Source organism: Triticum urartu, chromosome 2, assembly GCF_003073215.2.
Source record: "Triticum urartu cultivar G1812 chromosome 2, Tu2.1, whole genome shotgun sequence".
Lineage (NCBI taxonomy): Eukaryota > Viridiplantae > Streptophyta > Magnoliopsida > Poales > Poaceae > Triticum > Triticum urartu.
The window spans coordinates 623,638,536-623,661,632 of NC_053023.1; positions in this window are offsets into that span (position 1 = coordinate 623,638,536).

The window sequence follows — 23,097 nt, forward strand, 5'->3', positions numbered from 1 at the left end:
CGTTAATCCTATTCTGATGCATAGCATGTCATTGTTGCTACAACTGTTGATACCTTACCTGCAATCCTAAATGCTTAGTATAGGATGCTAGATTATCATCAGTGGCCCTACATTCTTGTCTGTCCGCCATGCTATACTATCGGGCTGTGATCACGTCGGGTGTTGGTCACGGGTATATACTCTACCTACTACACATATATATGTTGTGACTAAAGTCAGGTCGGCTCGTTGAGTACCCACAGTTGATTCACGAATTGGGGGCTGGAAGGACATACTTTCCCGATGACCCTCTGTGTGGATCTTTGTGGCAGAGCGACAGGGAAGGTTGAGACCACCTAGGTGAGAGGTGGGCCTGGCCCTGGTCGGCGTTCGCGTTGACTTCAAGATAACACGCTTAACGAGATCTTGGTGTTTGATCTAAGTCTGGCTACTGGCCTATACGCACTAACCAACTACGTGGGAACAATTATGGGCACTCGATGTCATGGTATCAACCGAAGCCTTCGTGACATCAGCGACTGAGCAGCGCGCGCCGGATTGGACCCTAAGCCTGCTCTTGTATTAAGGGGGCTAGGTCTGCTTCCGGCCGCCCTCGCAACGTGCAGGTGTGCAACGGGCGATGGGCCCAGACCCCTGCGCCATAGGATTTAGACCAGCGTGCTGACCTCTCTGTTGTGCCTAGGTAGGGCTACGACGTGTTGACCTTCCGAGGCCGGGCATGACCCAGGAAAGTGTGTCCGAACAATGGGGATCGAGCGTGCTGGGAAATGTGGTTCACCCCTGCAGGGAAGTTAATCTATTCGAATAGCCGTGATCTTCGGTAATAGGACGACTTGGAGTTGTACCTTGACCTTATGACAACTAGAACCGGATACTTAATAAAACACACCCTTCCAAGTGCCAGATACAACTGGTGATCGCTCTCTCACAGGGCGACGAGGGGAGGATCATTGGTTAGGATTATGCTATGCGATGTTACTTGGTGAACTTACAATCTACTCTCTTCTACATGCTGCAAGATGGAGGTGGCCAGAAACGTAGTCTTTGACAGGACTAGCTATCCCCCTCTTATTCTGGCATTCTGCAGTTCAGTCCACATATACTACCCCCTTTCATTGATACCAATGCATATGTAGTGTAGCTCCTTGCTTGCGAGTACTTTGAATGAGTACTCACGGTTGCTTTGCCCCCCTTTTCCCCCTTTCTTTATCTGATTATTTCGACCAGACGTTGCAGTCCAGGAGCCAGACGCCACTGTCGATGATGACTGCTAATACTCGGGAGGTGTCCACTACTACGTGCAAGCCGCTAACGACGACTAGGAGTAGTTTAGGAGGATCCCACGCAGGAGGCCTGCGCCTCTTTCGATCTGTATCCCAGTTTCTGCTAGCCTTCTTAAGGAAAACTTGTTTAACTTATGTCTGTACTCATATATTGTTGCTTCCGCTGACTCGTCTATGATCGAGCTCTTGTATGCGAGCCCTCGAGGCCCCTGGCTTGTAATATGATGCTTGTATGACTTATTTTTATTTGTAGACTTGTGTTGTGATATCTTCCCGTGAGTCCCTGATCTTGATCGTACACGTTTGCGTGTATGATTAGTGTACGGTCAAATCGGGGGTGTAACAGGTCGGCCGGCCCTTGGGGCGCGCCAGGAGAGGAGGAGTCCTCCTAGTAGGAGTAGGACTCCCCTTTCCTACTCCTACTAGGAGGGGGAAAGGAAGGAGGAGAGGGAGAAGGAAAGGGGGCGCCGCCCCCCTTCCTTAGTCCAATTCGGACCAGAGGGGGAGGGGCGCGCAGCCTGCCCTGGCCGGCCCTCTCTCTCTCCACTAAGGCCCATGTGGCCCAGTAGTTCTCCCGGGGGGGTTCCGGTTACCCTCTGGTACCTCGGTTTTCTCCGAAATCACCCGGAACACTTCCGGTGTCCGAATATAGCCGTCCAATATAACAATCTTTATGTCTCGGCCATTTCGAGACTCTTCATCATGTCCGTGATCACATCTGGGACTCCGAACTACCTTAGGTACATCAAAACACATAAACTCATAATACCGATCGTCCCGAACATTAAGCGTGCGGACGCTACGGGTTCAAGAACTATGCAGACTTAACGGAGACTCATCTCCAGTAAATAACCAATAGCGGAACCTAGATGCTCATATTGGTTCCAACATATTCTATGATGATCTTTATCGGTTAAACCGCATAACAACATACCTTGTTCCCTTTGTCATCGGCATGTTACTTGCCCGAGATTCGATCGTCGATATCTCAATGCCTAGTACAATCTCGTTACCGGCAAGTCTCTTTACTTGTTCCGTAATGCATCATCCCGCAACTAACTCATTAGTCACAATGCTTGCAAGGCTTATAGTGATGTGCATTACCGAGAGGGCCCAGAGATACCTTTCCAACAATCGGATGACAAATCCTAATCTTGATCTATGCGAAGTCAACAAACACGATTGGAGACACATGTAGAGCATCTTTATAATCACCCAGTTACGTTGTGATGTTTGATAGCACACAAGGTGTTCCTCTAGTATTCGGGAGTTGCATAATCTCATAGTCAGAGGAACATGTATAAGTCATGATGAAAGCAATAGCAATAAAACTAAACGATCATTTATGCTAAGCTAACGGATGGGTCCTGTCCATCACATCATTCTCTAATGATGTGATCTCGTTCATCAAATGACAACACATGTCCATGGCTAGGAAACTTCACCATCTTTGATTAACGAGCTAGTCAAGTAGAGACATACTAGGGACACTCTGTTTATCTATGTATTCACACATGTACTAAGTTTCCGGTTAATAAAATTCTAGCATGAATAATAAACATTTATCATGATATAAGGAAATATATATAACAACTTTATTATTGCCTCTAGGGCATATTTCCTTCAGTCTCCCACTTGCACTAGAGGCAATAATCTAGTTCACATCATCATGTGATTTAACACCAATAGTTCACATCTTTATGTGATTAGTTTACATCTCCATGTGACTAACACCCAAAGGGTTTACTAGAGTCAATAATCTAGTTCACATCGCTATGTTATTAACACCCAAAGAGTGATCATGTTTTGCTTGTGAGATAAACTTAGTCAACGGGTCCGCCACATTCAGAGTCGTATGTATTTTGCAAATTTTCTATGTCTACAATGCTTTGCATGGAGCTACTCTAGCTAATTGCTCCCACTTTCAATATGTATCTAGATCGAGACTTAGAGTCATCCAGATTGGTGTCAAAGCTTGCAGTGACATAACTCTTTACGACGAACTCTTTATCACCTCCATAACCGAGAAACATTTCCTTATTCCACTAAGGACATTTTTGACCGTTGTCCAGTGATCCACTCCTGGATCACTATTGTACCCCCTTGCAAAACTTATGGTGAGATACACAATAGGTCTGGCACACAACATAGCATACTTTATAGAACCTATGACTGAGGCATAGGGAATGACTTTTCATTCTCTTTCTATTTTCTGCTATGGTCGGGTTTTGAGTCTTTACTCAACTTCATTTTGAACTACTTCTACATTCTGCAACACATGAAAGAACTCCTTCTTGGACTATTCCATTTTGAACTACTTCAAAATCTTGTCAAGGTATGTACTCATTGAAAATATATCTCTATAGATCTTGATGCTCAATATGCAAGTAGCTTCACCGAGATCTTTCAAACACTCCTGTATGCTTTCCAGAAAATTCTACATTATTTCCGATCAACAATATGTCATTCGCATATACTTATCCGAAATGCTGTAGTGCTCCCACTCACTTTCTTGTAAATACAGGCTTCACCACAAGTCTGTATAAAACCATATACTTTGATCACTTTATCAAAGCATATATTCCAACTCCGAGATGCTTGCACCAGTGCATAGATGGATCGATGGAGCTTGCTCACTTTGTTAGCACCTTTAGGATCGAAAAAACCTTCTGGTTGCATCATATACAACTCTTCTTTAAGAAATCAATTAAGGAATGCAGTTTTGACATCCATTTGCCAGATTTCATAAAATGCGGCAACTGCTAACATGATTCAGATAGACTTTTAAGCATCGATACGAGTGAGAAAATCTCATCGTAGTCAACACCTTGAACTTGTCGAATACATTTTGCGAAAATTCGAGCTTTGTAGATAGTAACACTACTATCAGCGTCCGTCTTCCTCCTGAAGATCCATTTATTCTCAATGACTCACCGATCATCGGGCAAGTCAATCAAAGTCCATACTTTGTTCTCATACATGGATCACATCTCACATTTCATGGCCTCAAGCGATTTTGCGGAATCTGGGCTCATCATCGCTTCCTCATAGTTTGTAGGTTCATCATGGTCTAGTAAGATGACTTCCAGAACAGGATTACCGTACCACTCTGGTGCGGACCGTACTCTGGTTGACCTACGAGGTTTGGTAGTAACTTGATCTGAAGTTTCATGATCATCATCATTAGCTTCCTCACTAATTGGTGTAGGCATCACTGGAACTGATTTCTGTGATGAACTACTTTCCAATTCATGAGAAGGTACAATTACCTCATCAAGTTCTACTTTCCTCCCACTCACTTCTTTCGAGAGAAGCTACTTCTCTAGAAAGGATCCATTCTTAGCAACAAAATATCTTGCCCTCGAATCTGTGATGGAAGGTGTACCCAATAGTTTCTTTTGGGTATCCTATGAAGACGCACTACTCCGATTTGGGTTCGAGCTTATCAGTTTGAAACTTTTTCACATAAGTATCGCAACCCCAAACTTTAAGAAACGACAGCTTTGGTTTCTTGCCAAACCATAGTTCATATGGTGTCATCTCAACAGATTTAGATGGTGCCCTATTTAACGTGAATGCAGCTGCCTCTAATGCATAACCCCAAAATGATAGTGGTAAATCGGTAAGAGACATCATAGATCGCACCATATTCAATAAAGTACGATTAGAACGTTCGGACACGCCATTATGCTGTGGTGTTCCAGGTGGCGTGAGTTGCGAAACTATTCCACATTGTTTCAAATGAAGACCAAACTCGTAACTCAAATATTCGCCTCCGTGATCAGATCGTAGAAACTTTATTTTCTTGTTACGATGATTTTCCACTTGACTCTGAAATGCTTTGAACTTTTCAAATGTTTCACACTTATGTTTCATTAAGTAGATATACCCATATCTGCTCAAATCATCTGTGAAGGTCAGAAAATAACGATACCCGCCGCGAGCCTCGACACTTATCGGATAGCATACATCAGTATGTATTATTTCCAATAAGTCTTTTGCTCGCTCCATTGTTCCGGAGAACGGAGTCTTGGTCATCTTGCTCATGAGGCATGGTTCGCAAGCATCAAGTGATTCCAAAAGTCCATCAGGATGGAGTTTCTTCATGCGCTTTACACATATTTCACCTAAACAGCAATGCCACAAATAGGTTGCACTATCATTATTAACTTTGCATCTTTTGGCTTCAATATTATGAATATGTGTATCACTACGATCGAGATTCAGTAAACCATTCACCTTGGGTGTATGACCACAGAAGGTTTTATTCATGTAAATAGAATAACAATTATTCTTTGACTTAAATGAATAACTGTATTGCAATAAACATGATCCAATCATATTATGCTCAACACAAACACCAAATAACATTTATTTTAGGTTCAACACTAATCCTAAAGGTAAAGGGAGTGTGTGATGGTGGTCTTATCAACCTTGGAATCATTTCCAACACACATCGTCACCTCATCCTCAACTAATCTTTGTTTATTTTGCAACTCCCGTTTCGAGTTACTACTCTTAGCAACTAAACTAGTATCAAATGCCGAGGGGTTTGCTATAAACACTAGTAAAATACTCATCAATAACATGTATATCAAATATACCTTTGTTCACTTTGCCATCCTTCTTATCCGCTAAGTATCTAGGGCAGTTCCACTTCCAGTGACCATTTCCTTTGCAGTAGAAGCACTGAGTTTCAGGCTTGGGTCTAGCTTTGGGCTTCTTCATGGGAGTGGCAACTTGCTTGCCATTCTTCTTCAAGTTCCCTTTCTTTTCCTTGCCCTTTTACTTGAAACTAGTGGTCTTGTCAACCATCAACACTTGATGCTTTTCTTGATTTCTACCTTCGCCGATTTCAGCATCGCGAAGAGCTTGGGGGGGAATCGTTTTCGTCATCCCTTGCATATTATAGTTCATCACGAAGTTCCAGTAACTTGGTGATAGTGACTAGAGAACTCTGTCAATCACTATCTTATCTGGAAGGTTAACTCCCACTTGATTTAAGCAATTGTAGTGCTCATACATTCTGAGCATATGCTCACTGGTTGAGCTATTCTCCTCCATCTTGTAGGCAAAGTATTTGTCAGAGGTCTCATATCTCTCGACACGGGCATGAGTATGAAATACCAATTTCAACTCTTAGAACATCTTATATGTTCCGTGACATTTCGAAATATTTTTGAAGTCCCGGTTCTAAGCCGTAAAGCATGGTGCACTAAACTATCAAGTACTCATCATACCGAGCTTTGCCAAACATTCATAACGTCTGCATCTGCTCCTGGAATAGGTCCGTCACCTAGCGGTGCATCAAGAACATAATTCTTCTATGCAGTAATGAGGATAATCCTTAGATCATGGACCCAGTCCGCATCATTGCTACTATCATCTTTCAACTTATTTTTCTCTAGGAACATATCAAAAGTAAACGTGGAGCTACATCGCAAGCTATTGATCTACAACATAGATATGCAAAAAACTATCAGGACTAAGTTCAAGATAAATTAAGTTCAATTAATCATATTACTTAAGAACTCCCACTTAGATAGACATCCCTCTAATCGTCTAAGTGATCACGTGATCCATATCAACTAAACCATGTCCGATCATCACGTGAGATGGAGTAGTTTTCAATGGTGAACATCACTATGTTGATCATATCTACTATATGATTCACGCTCGACCTTTCGGTCTCAGTGTTCCGAGGCCATATCTGCATATGCTAGGCTCGTCAAGTTTAACCCGAGTATTTTGCATGTGCAAAACTGGCTTGCATCCGTTGTATCTGAACGTAGAGCTTATCACACCCGATCATCACGTGGTGTCTCGGCACGACGAACTGTAGCAACGGTGCATACTCTGGGAGAACACTTATACCTTGAAATTTAGTGAGAGACCATCTTATAATGCTACCGCCGTACTAAGAAAAATAAGATGCATAAAAGATAAACATCATATGCAATCAAAATATGTAACATGATATGGCCATTATCATCTTGTGCCTTTTATCTCCATCTCCAAAGTACTGTCATGATCTCCATCATCTTGATCTTTATCAATGTGTCGTCACATGGTCGTCTCGCCAACTATTGCTTTTTCAACTATTGCTATCGCATAGCGATAAAGTAAAGCAATTATATGGCGCTTGCATCTTATGCAATAAAGAGATAACCATAAGGCTCCTTCCAGTTGTCGATAACATTAACAAAGCATGATCATATCATACAAAAATTTATATCTCATCATGTCTTGACCATATCACATCACAACATGCCCTGCAAAAACAAGTTAGACGTCCTCTACTTTGTTGTTGCAAGTTTTACGAGGCTGCTACGGGCTTCTAGCAAGAACCGTTCTTACCTACGCATCAAAAACCACAACGCATTATAGTGATTTCTTTTTGATCTTCAAAACGAACCCTGTTCATTGAATCCAATTCAACTAAAGTTGGAGGAACTGACACCCACCAGCCACCTGTGTGCAACACACGTCGGTAGAACCAGTCTCGCGTAAGCGTACGCGTAATGTCGGTCTGAGCCGCTTCACCCAACAATACCGCTGAATCAAGAATCAACTAGTGACGGCAAGACATATGTATATACCCACGCCCACAACTCCTTTGTGCTCTAATCATGCATATAACATCTACACGTAGACCTGGCTCGGATGCCACTGTTAGGGAACGCGGTAATTTCAAAAAAAATCCTACACACACGCAAGATCATGGTGATGCATAGCAACGAGAGGGAAGAGTTTTGTCTACGTACCCTTGTAGACCGTAAGTGGAAACGTTATGACAACACGATTGATGTAGTTGTACGTCTTCATGATCGACCGATCCTAGTACTGAAAGTACAACACCTCCACGATCTGCACACGTTCAGCTTAGTGACATCCCACAAACTCACGATCCAGCAGAGTGTCGAGGGAGAGCTTCGTCAGCATGATGGCGTGATGGCGGTGATGATGATGCTATCAGAACAGGGCTTCAATGAACACGCAAGATCATGTTGATGCATAGCAACGGGAGGGGGGAGTTTTGTCTATTTACCCTTGTAGACCGTAAGCGGAAGCGTTAAGAAAACGCGGTTGATGTAGTCGTACATCTTCACGATCGAACGATCCTTGTATCGAAAGTACGACACCTCCGCCATCTGCACACATTCAGCTCGGTGACGTCACACGAACTCACGATCCAACAGAGCGTCGAGGGAGAGCTTCGTTAGCACGACGGCGTGATGATGGTGATGATGATGCTACCGGTATAGGGCTTCCCCTAAGCACCGCTACGATATGACCGAGGTGGATTATGGTGGAGGGGGCACCGCACACGGCTGGAAACAATCAACTTGTGTGTTCTAGGGTGACCCGTGGCCCCGTATATAAAGGAGCAAGGGGGGAGGCCGGCCGGCCCTTGGGGCGCGCCAGGAGAGGAGGATTCCTCCTCCTAGTAGGATTAGGACTCCCCTTTCCTACTCCTACTAGGAGGGGGAAAGGAAGGAGGAGAGGGAGAAGGAAAGGGGGGCGCCGCCCCCCTTCCCTAGTCCAATTCAGACCAAAGGTAGGGGCGCGCGACCTGCCCTGGCCGGCCCTCTCTCTCTTCACTAAGGCCCATGTGGCCCATTAGTTCTCCCGGCGGGTTCCGGTAACCATCCGGTACTCCGGTTTTCTCCGAAATCACCCGGAACACTTCCGGGGTACGAATATAGTCGTCCAATATATCAATCTTTATGTCTCGACCATTTCGAGAACCTCGTCATGTCCGTGATCACATCTGGGACTCATAAACTCATAATGATGATTGTCACCGAACCTAAGGCATGCGGACCCTACGGGTTCGAGAACTATGTAGACATGACCGAGACTCATCTCCAGTCAATAACCAATAGTGGAACCTGGATGCTCATATTGGTTCCTACATATTCTACGAAGATCTTTATCGGTCAAACCGCATAACAACATATGTTGTTCCCTTTGTCATCAGCATGTTACTTGCCCGGGATTCGATCGTCGGTATCTCAATACCTAGTTCAATCTCGTTATTGGCAAGTCTCTTTACTCATTCCGTAATGCATCATCCTGAAACTAACTCATTAGTCACAATGCCTGCAAGGCTTATAGTGATGTGCATTACCGAGAGGGCCCAGAGATACCTCTTCGACAATCGGAGTGACAAATCCTAATCTCGATCTATGCCAACTCACCAAACACCATCGGAGACACCTGTAGAGCATCTTTATAATCACCCAGTTACGTTGTGACATTTGATAGCACACAACGTGTTCCTTCGGTATTCAGGAGTTGCATAATCTCATAGTTAGAGGAACATGTATAAGTCATGATGAAAGCAGTAGCAACAAAACTAAACGATCATTTATGCTAAGCTAACGGATGGGTCTTGTCCATCACATCATTCTCTAATGATGTGATCTCGTTCATCAAATGACAACACATGTCCATGGCTAGGAAACTTAACCATCTTTGATTAACGAGGTAGTCAAGTAGAGGCATACTAGGGACACTCTGTTTGTCTATGTATTCACACATGTACTAAGTTTCTGGTTAATACAATTCTAGCATGAATAATAAACATTTATCATGATATAAGGAAATAAAATAACAACTTTATTATTGCCTCTAGGGCATATTTCCTTCAGATAGAGATCAAGACGATGGAGATCATGGTGTCATGCCGGTGACGATGGAGATCATGACGGTACTTTGGAGATGGAGATCAAAGGCACAAGATGATAATGGCCATATCATGTCACATATTTTGATTGTAGGTGATGTTTATCTTTTATGCATCTTATTTTTCTTAGTACGACGGTAGCATTACGAGATGATCCCTTACTAAAATTTCAAGGTATAAGTTTTCTCCCTGGAGTATGCACCGTTGTGACAGTTCGTTGTGCCGAGACACCACGTGATGATCGGGTGTGATAAGCTCTATGTTCACATACAATAGGTGCAAGCTAGTTTTGCACATGCAGAATACTCGGGTTAAACTTGACGAGCCTAGCATATGCAGATATGGCCTCGGAACACTAAGATCGAAAGATCGACCGTGAATCATATAGTAGATATGATCAACATAGAGATGTTCACCATTGAATACTACTCCATCTCACATGATGATCAGACATGGTTTAGTTGATATGGATCACATGATCATTTAGATGACTCGAGGGATGTCTATCTAAGTGGGAGTTCTTAAGTAATATGATTAATTGAACTTAATTTATCATGAACTTAGTCCTGATAGTTTTTGCATATCTATGTTGTAGATCAATAGCTCGCATTGTAGCTCCCCTATGTTTTTGATATGTTCCTAGAGAAAATTAAGTTGAAAGATGATAGTAGCAATGATGCGGACTTGGTCCGTGATCTGAGGATTATCCTCATTGCTGCATAGAAGAATTATGTCCTTGATGCACCGCTAGGTGACAGACCTATTACAGGAGCAGATGCAGATGTTATGAACGTTTGGCAAGCTCGGTATGATGACTACTTGATTGTTTAGTGCGCCATGCTTTATGGCTTAGAACCGGGACTTCAAAAACGTTTTGAACACCACGGAGCATATAAGATGTTCCAAGAGCTGAAATTGGTATTTCAGACTCATGCCCGAGTCGAGAGGTATGAGACCTCTGACAAGTACTTTGCCTACAAGATGGAGGAGAATAGCTCAACCAATGAGCATGTGCTCAGAATGTCTGAGTACTACAATTGCTTGGATCAAGTGGGAGTTAATCTTCCAGATATGATAGTGATTAACAGAGTTCTATAGTTACTATCACCAAGTTACTAGAACTTCGTGATGAACTATAATATGCAAGGGATAACAGGAATGATTCCCGAGCTCTTCGTGATGCTGAAAATCGGTGAAGGTAGAAATCAAGAAAAGCATCAAGTGTTGATGGTTGACAAAACCACTAGTTTCAAGTAAAAGGGCAAGGGAAGAAGGGGAACTTCAAGAATAATAGCAAGCAAATTACTATTCCCGGGAGGAAGCCCAAGTCTGGACCTAAGCCTAAAACTGAGTGCTTCTACTGCAAAGGGACTGGTCACTGGAAGTAGAACTGCCCCAAATACTTGGCGGATAAGGATGGCAAAGTGAACAAAAGTATATACGATATACATGTTATTGATGTGTACTTTACTAGTATTCATAGTAGCCCCTGGGTATTTGATACTGGTTCAGTTGCTATGATTACTAACTTCAAACATGAGTTACAAAATGAACATAAACTAGTTGAGGGAAAGGTGACGATGTGTGTTGGAAGTGATTCCAAGGTTGATAAGATCACCATCGCACACTCCCTTTACCTTCGGGATTAGTGTTGAACCTAAAATAAATGTTATTTGGTGTTTGCATTGAGCATAATATGATTGCATCATGTTTATTGCAATATAGTTATTCATTTAAGTCAAAGAATAATTATTATTCTGTTTACACGAATAAAACCTGCTGTGGTCATACACCCAAGGTGAATGTCTTATTGAATCTCGATTGTGGTGATACACATATTCATAGTATTGATGCCAAAAGATATAAGTTTAATAATGATAGTGCAACTTATTTGTGGCACCGCCGTTTAGGTCATATTGGTGTAAAGCGCATGAAGAAACTCCATGCTGATGGGCTTTTGGAATCACTTGATTATGATTCACTTGATACTTGCGAACCATGCCTCATGGGCAAGATGACTAAGACTCCGTTCTTCGAAACAATGGAGTGAGCAAAAGACTTATTGGAAATAATACATACTGATGTATGCGGTCCGATGAGTGTTGATGCTCGCGGCGGGTATCGTTATTTTCTGACCTTCACAGATGATTTGAGCAGATATGGGTATATCAACTTGATGAAACATAAGTCTGAAACATTTGAAAAGTTCAAAGAATTTCAGAGTGAAGTGGAAAATCATCGTAACAGGAAAATTAAGTTTCTACGACCTGATCGTGGAGGTGAATATTTGAGTTATGAGTTTGGTCTTCATTTGAAACAATGCAGAATAGTTTCACAACTCACGCCACCCGGAACACCATAGCGTAATGGTGTGTCCGAACATCGTAACTGCACTTTATTAGATATGGTGCGATCTATGATGTCTCTTACTGATTTACCGCTATCGTTTTGGGGGTTATGCATTAGAGACAGCTGCATTCACATTAAATAGGGCACAATCTAAATCTGTTGAGACAACACCGTATGAACCATGGTTTGGCCAGAAACCAAAGCTGTCGTTTCTTAAAGTTTGGGGTGGTGATGCTTATGTGAAAAAGTTTCAAACTGATAAGCTCGAACCCAAATCAGAGAAGTGCGTCTTCATAGGAAACCCAAAAGAAACTATTGGGTACACCTTCTATCACAGATCCAAAGGCAAGATATTCATTGCTAAGAATGGATCCTTTCTAGAGAAGGAGTTTCTCTTGAAAGAAGTGAGTGGGATGAAAGTATAACTTGATGAGGTAATTGTACCTTCTCCCTGTTGGGGATCGTTGCAGAAATTAAAAAAATTCTACGCATCACCAAGATCAATCTATAGAGAGACTAGCAACGAGAGAGAGGGGAGTGCATCTTCATACCCTTGAAGATCGCGATGCGGAAGCGTTACAAGAACGCGGATGAAGGAGTCATACTCGTAGCGATTCAAATCACGGTTGATTCCGATCTAAGCGCCGAACAACGGCGCCTCCGCGTTCAACACACGTACAGCCCGGGGACGTCTCCTCCTTCTTGATCCAGCAAGGGGAGAGGAGAAGTTGAGGGAGAGCTCCGGCAGCACGACGGCGTGGTGGTGGAGCTTGCAGTTGTCCGGCAGGGCTTCGCCAAGCACCACTACTACTACGAAGGTGTTGGGGAGGGAGAGGGTTGCGCCAGGGGAAGGGGTGCGGCTCCCATGCGCCTCCCCACTATATATAGGGGTGGAGGGGGCTGGTTTCTTGCCCTCCAAGTCCATTGGGGCGTTGGCAAAGGTGGGGGGAAGAAATCCCATCATTCCCTTTCCCCACCTATTGTTATCCCCCCTTTTTAGGGATCTTGATCTTATCCCTTCGGGATATGATCTTATTCCTTATAAGGGGGGATCTTGGTGCGCCTTGACCAGGGGTGTGGGGCCTTTGCCCCACTACCCACGTTCATGTGGGTCCCCCATGCAGGTGGGCCCCACTCCGGAACCTTCTAGAACCTTCCCGGTACAATACCGAAAAATCCAGAACATTTCCCGGTGGCGAAAATAAGACTTCCCATATATAAATCTTTACCTCCGGACCATTCCGGAACTCCTCATGACGTCCAGGATCTCATTCGGAACTCCGAACAACATTCAGTAACTGCACATTAATTCCCATAACAACTCTAGTGTCACCGAACCTTAAGTGTGTAGACCCTAGGGGTTCGGGAATCATGCAGACATGACCGAGACAGCTCTCTGGCCAATAACCAACAGCGGGATCTGGATACCCATGTTGGCTCCCACATGTTCGACGATGATCTCATCAGATGAACCACGATGTCGGGGATTCAATCAATCCTGTATACAATTCCCTTTGTCAATCGGTACGTTACTTGCCCGAGATTCGATCGTCGGTATCCCAATACCTCGTTCAATGTCGTTACCGGCAAGTCACTTTTACTCGTTCTGTAACACATCATCCCGTGATCAACTCTTTGGTCACATTGAGCTCATTATGATGATGTCCTACCGAGTGGGCACAGAGATACCTCTCCGTCACACGGAGTGACAAATCCCAGTCTCGATTCGTGCCAACCCAACAGACACTTTCGGAGATACCCGTAGTGTGCCTTTATAGCCACCCAGTTACGTTGTGACGTTTGGCACACCCAAAGCATTCCTACGGTATCCGGGAGTTGCACAATCTCATGGTCTAAGGAAATGATACTTGACATTAGGAAAGCTTTAGCAGACGAACTACACGATCTTGCGCTATGCTTAGGATTGGGTCTTGTCCATCACATCATTCTCCTAATGATGTGATCCCGTTATCAAGGACATCCAATGTCCATGGTCAGGAAACCGTAACCATCTATTGATCAACGAGCTAGTCAACTAGAGGCTTACTAGGGACATATTGTGGTCTACGTATTCACACATGTATTACGGTCTCCGGTTAATACAATTATAGCATGAACAATAGACAATTATCATGAACAAGGAAATATAATAATAATCATTTTATTATTGCCTCTAGGGCATATTTCCAACAGTCTCCCACTTGCACTAGGGTCAATAATTTAGTTCACATCACTATGTGATTGTAATGAATCCAACACCCATGGGGTTTGATCATATCTCGCTTGTGAGAGAGGTTATTAGTCAACGGGTCTGAACCTTTTAGATCCGTGTGTTCTTTACAAATCTCTATGTCATCTTGTAGATGCAGCTACCATGCGCTACTTGGAGCTATTCTAAATAACTACTCTACTATACGAATCTGGTTTACTACTCAGAGTCATCCGGATTAGTGTCAAAGTTTGCATCGACGTAACCCTTTACGACGAACTCTTTTACCACCTCCATAATCGAGAAAATTCCTTAGTCCACTAGTTACTAAGGATAAGTTTGACCGCTGTCATGTGATCCATTCCTGGGTCACTCTTGTACCCCTTGATTGACTCATGGCAAGGCACTCTTTAGGTGCGGTACACAGCATAGTATTTTTTAGAGCCAACGTCTAAAGCATAGGGGACGACCTTCGTCCTTTCTCTCTCTTCTGCCATGGTCAGATCTTGAGTCTCACTCAATGCTCACACCTTATAACAAAACCAAGAACTCCTTCTTTGCTGATCTTATTTGAACTCCTTCAAAATCTTGTCACGGTATGTATTCATTTGAAAATACTATTAAGCATTTTTTATCTATCCTTATAGATCTTGATGCTCAATATTCAAGTAGCTTAATCCAGGTTTTCCATTGAAAAACAATTTTCAAATAACCCTATATGCTTTCCAGAAATTCTACATCATTTCTGATCAACAATATGTCAACAACATATACTCATCAGAAATTCTATAGTGCTCCCACTCACTTCTTTGGAAATACAAGTTTCTCATAAACTTTGTATAAACCCAAAATCTTTGATCATCTCATCAAAGCGTATATTCCAACTCCAAGATGCTTACTCCAGTCCTTAGAAGGATTGCTGGAGCTTTGCATACTTGTTAGCATCTTTTAGGATTGACAAAACCCTTCTTGTTGTATCACATACACCCTTTCCTCAAGAAAATTGTCGAGGAAACAATGTTTTGACATCCTATTTACAAGATTTCATAAATAATGTAGTAACTGCTAATACAATTCCAGCAGACTCTTAGCATCGCTACGAGTGAGAAATTCTCACCACAGCCAACTCCTTGAACTTGTCGGAAAACATCTTAACGACAAGTCAAGCTTTCTTAATGGTGATACTTACCATCATTGTCCGTCTTCCTTTTAGAATCCATTTGTACTCAATAGCCTTACGACCATCAAGTAGTTCTTCCAAAGTCTATACTTTGTTTTCACACATGGATCCTCTCGGATTTTATGGCCTTGAGCCATTTGTCGGAATCCGGGCCCACCATCGTTTCTCCATAGCTCGTAGGTTCATTGTTGTCTAGCAACATGACCTCCAAGACAGGATTACGTACCACTCTGAAATAGTACGCATCCTTGTCGACCTACGAGGTTTGGTAGTGACTTGATCCGAAGTTTCATGATCACTATCATCAGCTTCCACTTCAATTGGTGTAGGCGCTACAGGAACAACTTCCTGTGCCTTGCTACACACTGGTTGAAGTGACGGTTCAATAACCTCATCAAGTCTCCACCATCCTCCCACCCAATTCTTTCGAGAGAAACTTTTCCTCGAGAAAGGACCCGTTTCTAGAAACAATCACTTTTGCTTCCGGATCCGAAATAGGAGGTATACCCAACTGTTCTGGGTGTCCTATGAAGATGCATTTATCCGCTTTGGGTTCGAGCTTATCAGGCCAAACCCTTTTCACATAAGCGTCGCAGCCCCAAACTTTTAAGAAATGACAGCTTAGGTTTCTCTAAACCATAGTTCATACGGTGTCATCTCAACGGAATTACATGGTGCCCTATTTAAAGTGAATGTGGTTGTCTCTAATGCCTAACCCATAAACGATAGTGGTAATTCGATAAGAGACATCATGGTTTGCACCACATCCAATAGGGTGCAGCTATGATGTTCGGACACACCATCACACTATGGTGTTCCAGGTGGCATTAGTTGTGAAACAATTTCCACAATGTCTTAGTTGTGTACCAAACACGTAACTCAGATATTCATCTCTATGATCATATCATAGACATTTTATCCTCTTGTCATGACGATCTTCAACTCCACTCTGAAATTACTTAAACCTTTCTGATGAGGACATCAATACCATTGTTACACCCATAGCCCCTGCTGCTATACACACTGGACCGATTACTAGAGCTCGCGCACGCCAATTGAATTATTAGGTACTTTCGTTTCTTGGTAATGATTCTAATGTTCATGAGAATATGATGCTACCTAAATTGGATACATTTGTTTTGCTTACAAATGAAGGGCCTAGCTTGGACAAGAAAGATGAACCTTGGAGCAAGTTCAAGCATGGAGATGATGGCATGCGCAAGGGGAACAAGAACGGAGTTACAAGTGATGATTCCAGGACTCTGAAGCCACCATAATGAGTGCATGAAGCATGGGACGAAATATACAAGATGCCACTTCATAAATTTCGTCCAGAGGCTATTTTAGGTGCTGCGTCACCTTATTATTGGGCCAGGCCCATGTATTTTCAAAGTACTTAAGTATGGGCTGTTTTTAGAGTCCGTATGTGTGGGGAAACAAGAGTTAGGGTTGGTTTCGGACCCCTCCACCAAGGGCCACGAAATTCCCCCTCTCTCCTCCATATATACAACCCTTAGGGCATCGTTTAGGCTTTGGGTTTTGTTTAGATTAAAAGTTCGCCATAGCTGCAACTTCGCGTACTTCGTTTGTGTCCAACGACCAGACCAAGACGTCACAGAACCCCACCTTGATCAATAAAGCTTTCATCTTATATTCGCAATATCCAGATTGCAATCTCAGTTTCTTGCTTGTTCTTCGTTTGCTCGCAAGAAACAGACCCTCGTGGTCAGGTTGATCGTGCTCCGGCATGGTCAATAACCCTCGGAAGTTGGTTTAGCGATTGCTAAGGCGCGACGTCTCGCACGTTCGTAGTCGGATCGTCAAGGTCGACTCCCACAGAAAACGATAGCCACCATCTCATCGAAACATCGGGACACCTTTGCCTCTATCAAGTGGTATCAGTTTTCAGGTTGCTCGGTGAGAATTTCCAGTTTTCCTAGACTAGATTTATTTTCTTACCTATTGTCCAAGAAAAAGCCACAAAAAGAGTTAGATCTATTCATCCTTGTCCAAGCCAGTCTGAGCCTTTGCAATTTTCTTTTCATTGCTTGCATAGTTGAATTATCGGTTGCATCGTCGTGTCGAGTTGCTGGTCTTAGTGTCTAGTTCGTTTAGAGTTTCGAGTTCTGTTCACATCAGTCACGCCACCGCTGCATCATTATCTCTTCCGCTGTCCACCACCCATCCATCAATTTCCACCACGTGCTACCCACCATTCATTGTCATAATAATAGTTGAGATCGTTCACATCTTCGCTTGATCCAATCTGCATCTTATCCAGTTTGTTTTGGAAAGAGGGAGAAAAAAAGAGAGAGAAAAAACGAGAGAAAAAAAGAGAAAAAAAAGTCAGAGAAAAAAAGGAGAGAAAGAAAAAAAAGTGTGAGGAAAAAAAAGAGAAGAAAAAAAACAAAATTCAGATCTTTTTAGACTCAATCTCGTAGTTGAATTCGGATTGGAATTTGTTTTCTGCACTGTTCAGTAAAACAGGCATAACTTCCTCATACGATGTCCGTTGTGCCTCTGCGAGTACTCAAACGAAAGCTAGCGACGAGCCGCATCTAAATAATTGAAGAAGCTAGTTCAATATTTGGCACCTCAAAATCGGCTTCTAAATAGGTCTTTTTGCCCTCCGAAGTTCATGAACATAGCTTATTCCAGTTTTTCAGGTCAGTTTTCGAATTTTTTGACTCCTCATATCAACTCGGAATTGAGTGATTCCTTTTGTGTTTGAAAGCTTGAGTCAATACCATTCTTGAAAAAAAAATCAAAAAATCGGCACAAACTTTTTCAGAGGAAAGTTGGAGACAAAGTTGTTGATATATCCTGCTTGGCTGTTGTTTCACATCATTATCTTTACTGCCGTTGTGATCTTCACTTATATCTTGCTGTCCAGCGCTACTTAGTATCCTTCATTGATGCTAGTTGTGCTACGACGTGACCTCATTAGTGTTCTAGGCTCGCGTCTCTAGTTCGGTCTAGCCTAGGACCAGCACAGTACCGTCGTTGAGCGTTTATTCAACATTGCATCTCTGAATTGATTATTGCTAATCTTTTGCTACCATATATAGCCAACCCAGCTCCACATATTTCTACACTGTGTATACGTACGTTCCCCTGGCAATCGCTTTACACAATCTTCAGAGTTATTTGACACCGCTGGTTGCCTGTCATCACCTGTTGCTTAGTAAGAACTTGTAAGATATTGATATTTACTTTACTGTGAGCGCTTTACCACCACACCCTAGTAGTTCATAGGAACATTAGTCTTGAATTTTGTTTCTTGTTTCTACTAATCATGACAGGTTCCGAAGATAGAAGTTCTTGGACGATGGACACATCTTCACCATCACGAGAGTTGGGACAACACACAAGCATATGGTCAGGTTATCTCTTTACCATCATTTGAGGGTAGATTTAATCCTGCTATTTATCTAGCTTGGGAGCTTGAAGTAGAACAAGTTTTTAGTCACCATGATTTTTTTGAACTTGAGCGAGTGCGAGCAACCACTAGAGCATTTACTGATTTTGCTTCTGTTTGGTGGAGTGTACATTGTAAGAAAAACATTGATAACCAACCCACAACTTGGAAAGTTTTGAAAGCTGTAATGAGACAACAATTTTTTCCTCCTTACTATCGTCATGAATTGCGTCGCAACTTGGAGCAATTAAAACAAGACCTTTACTCTCGGAAGTTGGTTTAGCAATTGCTAAGGCGCGACGTCTCGCACGTTCGTAGTCGGATCGTCAAGGTTGACTCCCACAGAAAACGATAGCCACCATCTCATCAAAACATCGGGACACATTTGAGATTTGCTTGACGGATTTGTGACACCACCACCACCTCTTATTAGTAGTCTGTAGGATCATATTCTTGTGTGTTTCTATTGTTGCTAACCATGGCAGGATCACAAGCCGATGAGATTGACTGGGAGAACATGACGAATAAGGAGCTGCATGATAAATTTTAGCAAATGATGAGTGGACAGGTGCAAGATGTGCTAAACAGATTTTAAGAGGCCATGGAGAAGATAGATGGCATGGAGAAGACGTTCGAAACAAAGCTCGATAATAGGTTTAATGAATTGCTCGCGCGTCTTCCACCACCACAACCGGCCGCACCTAACGCACCTCTACAACAACAACAACAACAACAACAACAACAACAACAACAACTACCTACACATCGTGAAACAGCCCTCCGCAGAGCGAGCCGTCTCCTTCTTGCACCTGGCCAAACTGTTGGTGCTGCTGTTGATACTTCTGTGGCTCCTGCTGCTGATGCGGAGGAGGATGATTTTGCCGGCGATTACGAGGATGAGGTTGATCAAAATCAGAACTACGTGCCACCACCAGCACAGCAACCACCAGGTCGTCCACATGGAAATAATGGCAATGGTAGGGCTCACCCTCAGGTACGAGATCATGACCATCTCCCTAAATTAAAATTGAATATTCCACCATTTGAGGGTAGATATGTTCCTGATATATATCTTACTTGGGAGTTAGAAACTGAACAACGATTTACATGTTTACAATATCCTGAGGAGAGATGTGTTCCTGCTGCTGTTTGTGCATTCACTAGTTTTGCATGTGTTTGGTGGTCTGAGCATTGTAGATTATATCCTATTCCTGCTACTTGGGCTGCTTTGAAAACTGCTATGCGTACTCGTTGGGTTTCACCAAATTATCAATGTGAATTACTTCAAAAATTGTAGCGTTTAAGACAAGGAAAAAATTCTGTAGAAGAATATTATCAGGAATTACAAACTGGCATGATTAGATGTGGTATTGTTGAGGAGAATGAAGCTATGCTTGCACGTTTTATGGGTGGATTAAATAGAGAGATTCAGACCATCCTAGAGTATAAGGAGTATAATAATATCACTCGTTTATTCCATCTTGCTTGTAAAGCTGAACGTGAAGTGTAGGATCGACAGGCATTGGCGCGAACTAACTTTTCTGCAGGTCGATCTTCATCATGGACACCACGTGCATCCTCTACTTCCACTCCACCAGCACCTCCATCAGGTGCCACCTCCAACCATGATACAAGAAAGCAGGCACAACCACCACTATCTGCCAAGAGCACACCTGCTGGACCTGCGCAGAGCTCTTCTTCTTCCATGGCATCAACAGGGCACACAAGTGATATTATTTGTCGTCGTTGTAAGGGAAGAGGACATTTTGCGAGAGAATGCCAATCTCAGCGTGTGATGATTGCTATTGAGGATGGTGGGTATGAGTCCGCTAGTGACTATGATGAGGAGACTTTGGCTCTTATTACACGTGAAGAACACGGTGGAGATGATTCTGATCATGAGACGCAATACATGGCTACTGAAGATGCTGACAGGTATGAATGTTTAGTTGCTCAACGTGTTTTGAGTGTGCGGGTTACACAAGCTGCGCAAAATCAGAGGCATAATTTGTTCCATACAAAGGGAGTTGTGAAGGAACGTTCTGTTCGCGTCATCATAGTGGAGGGAGCTGCAATAACTTGGCTAGCATGGAGATGGTGGAGAAGCTATCTCTCACCACAAGACCACATCCACATCCTTACTACATCCAATGGTTCAACAACAGCGGCAAGGTTAAGGTAACACGTACTGTTCGTGTGCATTTTAGTATCTCTACATATGCTAATTTTGTTGATTGTGATGTGGTACCTATGCAAGCATGTTCCTTATTACTTGGTAGACCATGGCAATTTGATAAAAATTCTGTACACCATGGTAGAAACAATCAATATACTCTTGTTCATAAGGATAAAAATATTACTTTGCTTCCTATGAATCCTGATTCCATTTTGAAAGATGATATTAATAGAGCTAATAAAGCAAAATAGGAGAAAAATAAGAGTGAAAATCAGATTGTGGCAAAAGAATTTGAGCAACAAATGCAGCCTAATAATAATAAACAATCTAGTGTTGCTTCTGAAATTAAATTGAAAAGTGCATGTTTACTTGCCACCAAATCTGATATTGATGATCTAGATTTTAGCAAATCTGTTTGCTATGCTTTTGTGTGCAAAGAGGCATTATTTTCATTCAAGGACGTGCCTTCCTCTTTGCCTCCTGCTGTCACTAACATTTTGCAGGAGTTCGCTGACGTCTTTCCACAAGACGTGCCACCGGGATTACCACCTATTCGAGGGATTGAGCATCAAATTGACTTAATTCCTGGTGCATCATTACCCAACCGTGCACCATACCGTACCAATCCGGAGGAGACGAAGGAGATTATGCGTCAAGTATAAGAACTGCTCGACAAAGGTTATATACGCGAATCCCTTAGTCCTTGTGCTGTTCCTATCATTTTAGTGCTAAAAAAGGATGGTACATCGCGTATGTGCGTTGATTGTAGAGGCATTAATAATATTACTATTCGTTATCGTCATCCTATTCCTAGGCTAGATGATATGCTTGATGAATTGAGTGGCTCTACAATATTCTTCAAAGTTGATTTGCGTAGTGGATACCATCAAATTCGTATGAAATTGGGAGATGAATGGAAAACAGCATTTAAAACTAAGTTTGGATTATATGAGTGGTTAGTCATGCCTTTTGGGTTAACTAATGCACCTAGTACTTTCATGAGGTTAATGAACGAAGTTTTACGTGCTTTCATTGGACGATTTGTGGTAGTTTACTTTGATGACATATTGATTTATAGCAAATCTTTGGAGGAACATTTGGAACATTTACGTGTTGTTTTTATTGCTCTACGTGATGCACATTTGTTTGGTAACCTTGGAAAGTGCACCTTTTGCACCGACCGAGTATCTTTTCTTGGCTATGTTGTTACTCCACAGGGAATTGAAGTTGATAAAGCCAAGATTGAAGCTATTGAGAGTTGGCCGCAGCCCAAAACGGTCACACAAGTGAGGAGTTTCCTTGGCCTCGCTGGTTTCTATAGGCGTTTTGTGAGAGATTTCAGCACCATTGCTGCACCTCTCAACGAGCTTACAAAGAAGGATGTGCCTTTTGTTTGGGGTACCGCACAGGAAGAAGCCTTCACGGTATTGAAAGATAAGTTGACACATGCTCCTTTACTCCAACTTCCTAATTTCAATAAGACTTTTGAGCTTGAATGTGATGCTAGTGGAATTGGATTAGGAGGTGTGTTATTACAAGATGGAAAACCTATTGCATACTTTTCTGAAAAATTGAGTGGGCCTAGTCTGAACTATTCTACTTATGATAAAGAATTATATGCTCTTGTTCGGACCTTAGAAACATGGCAACATTATTTATGGCCCAAGGAATTTGTTATACATTCTGATCATGAATCTTTGAAACACATTAAAAGTCAAGCAAAACTGAACCGTAGACATGCTAAATGGGTTGAATTCATTGAGACTTTCCCTTATGTCATTAAACACAAGAAG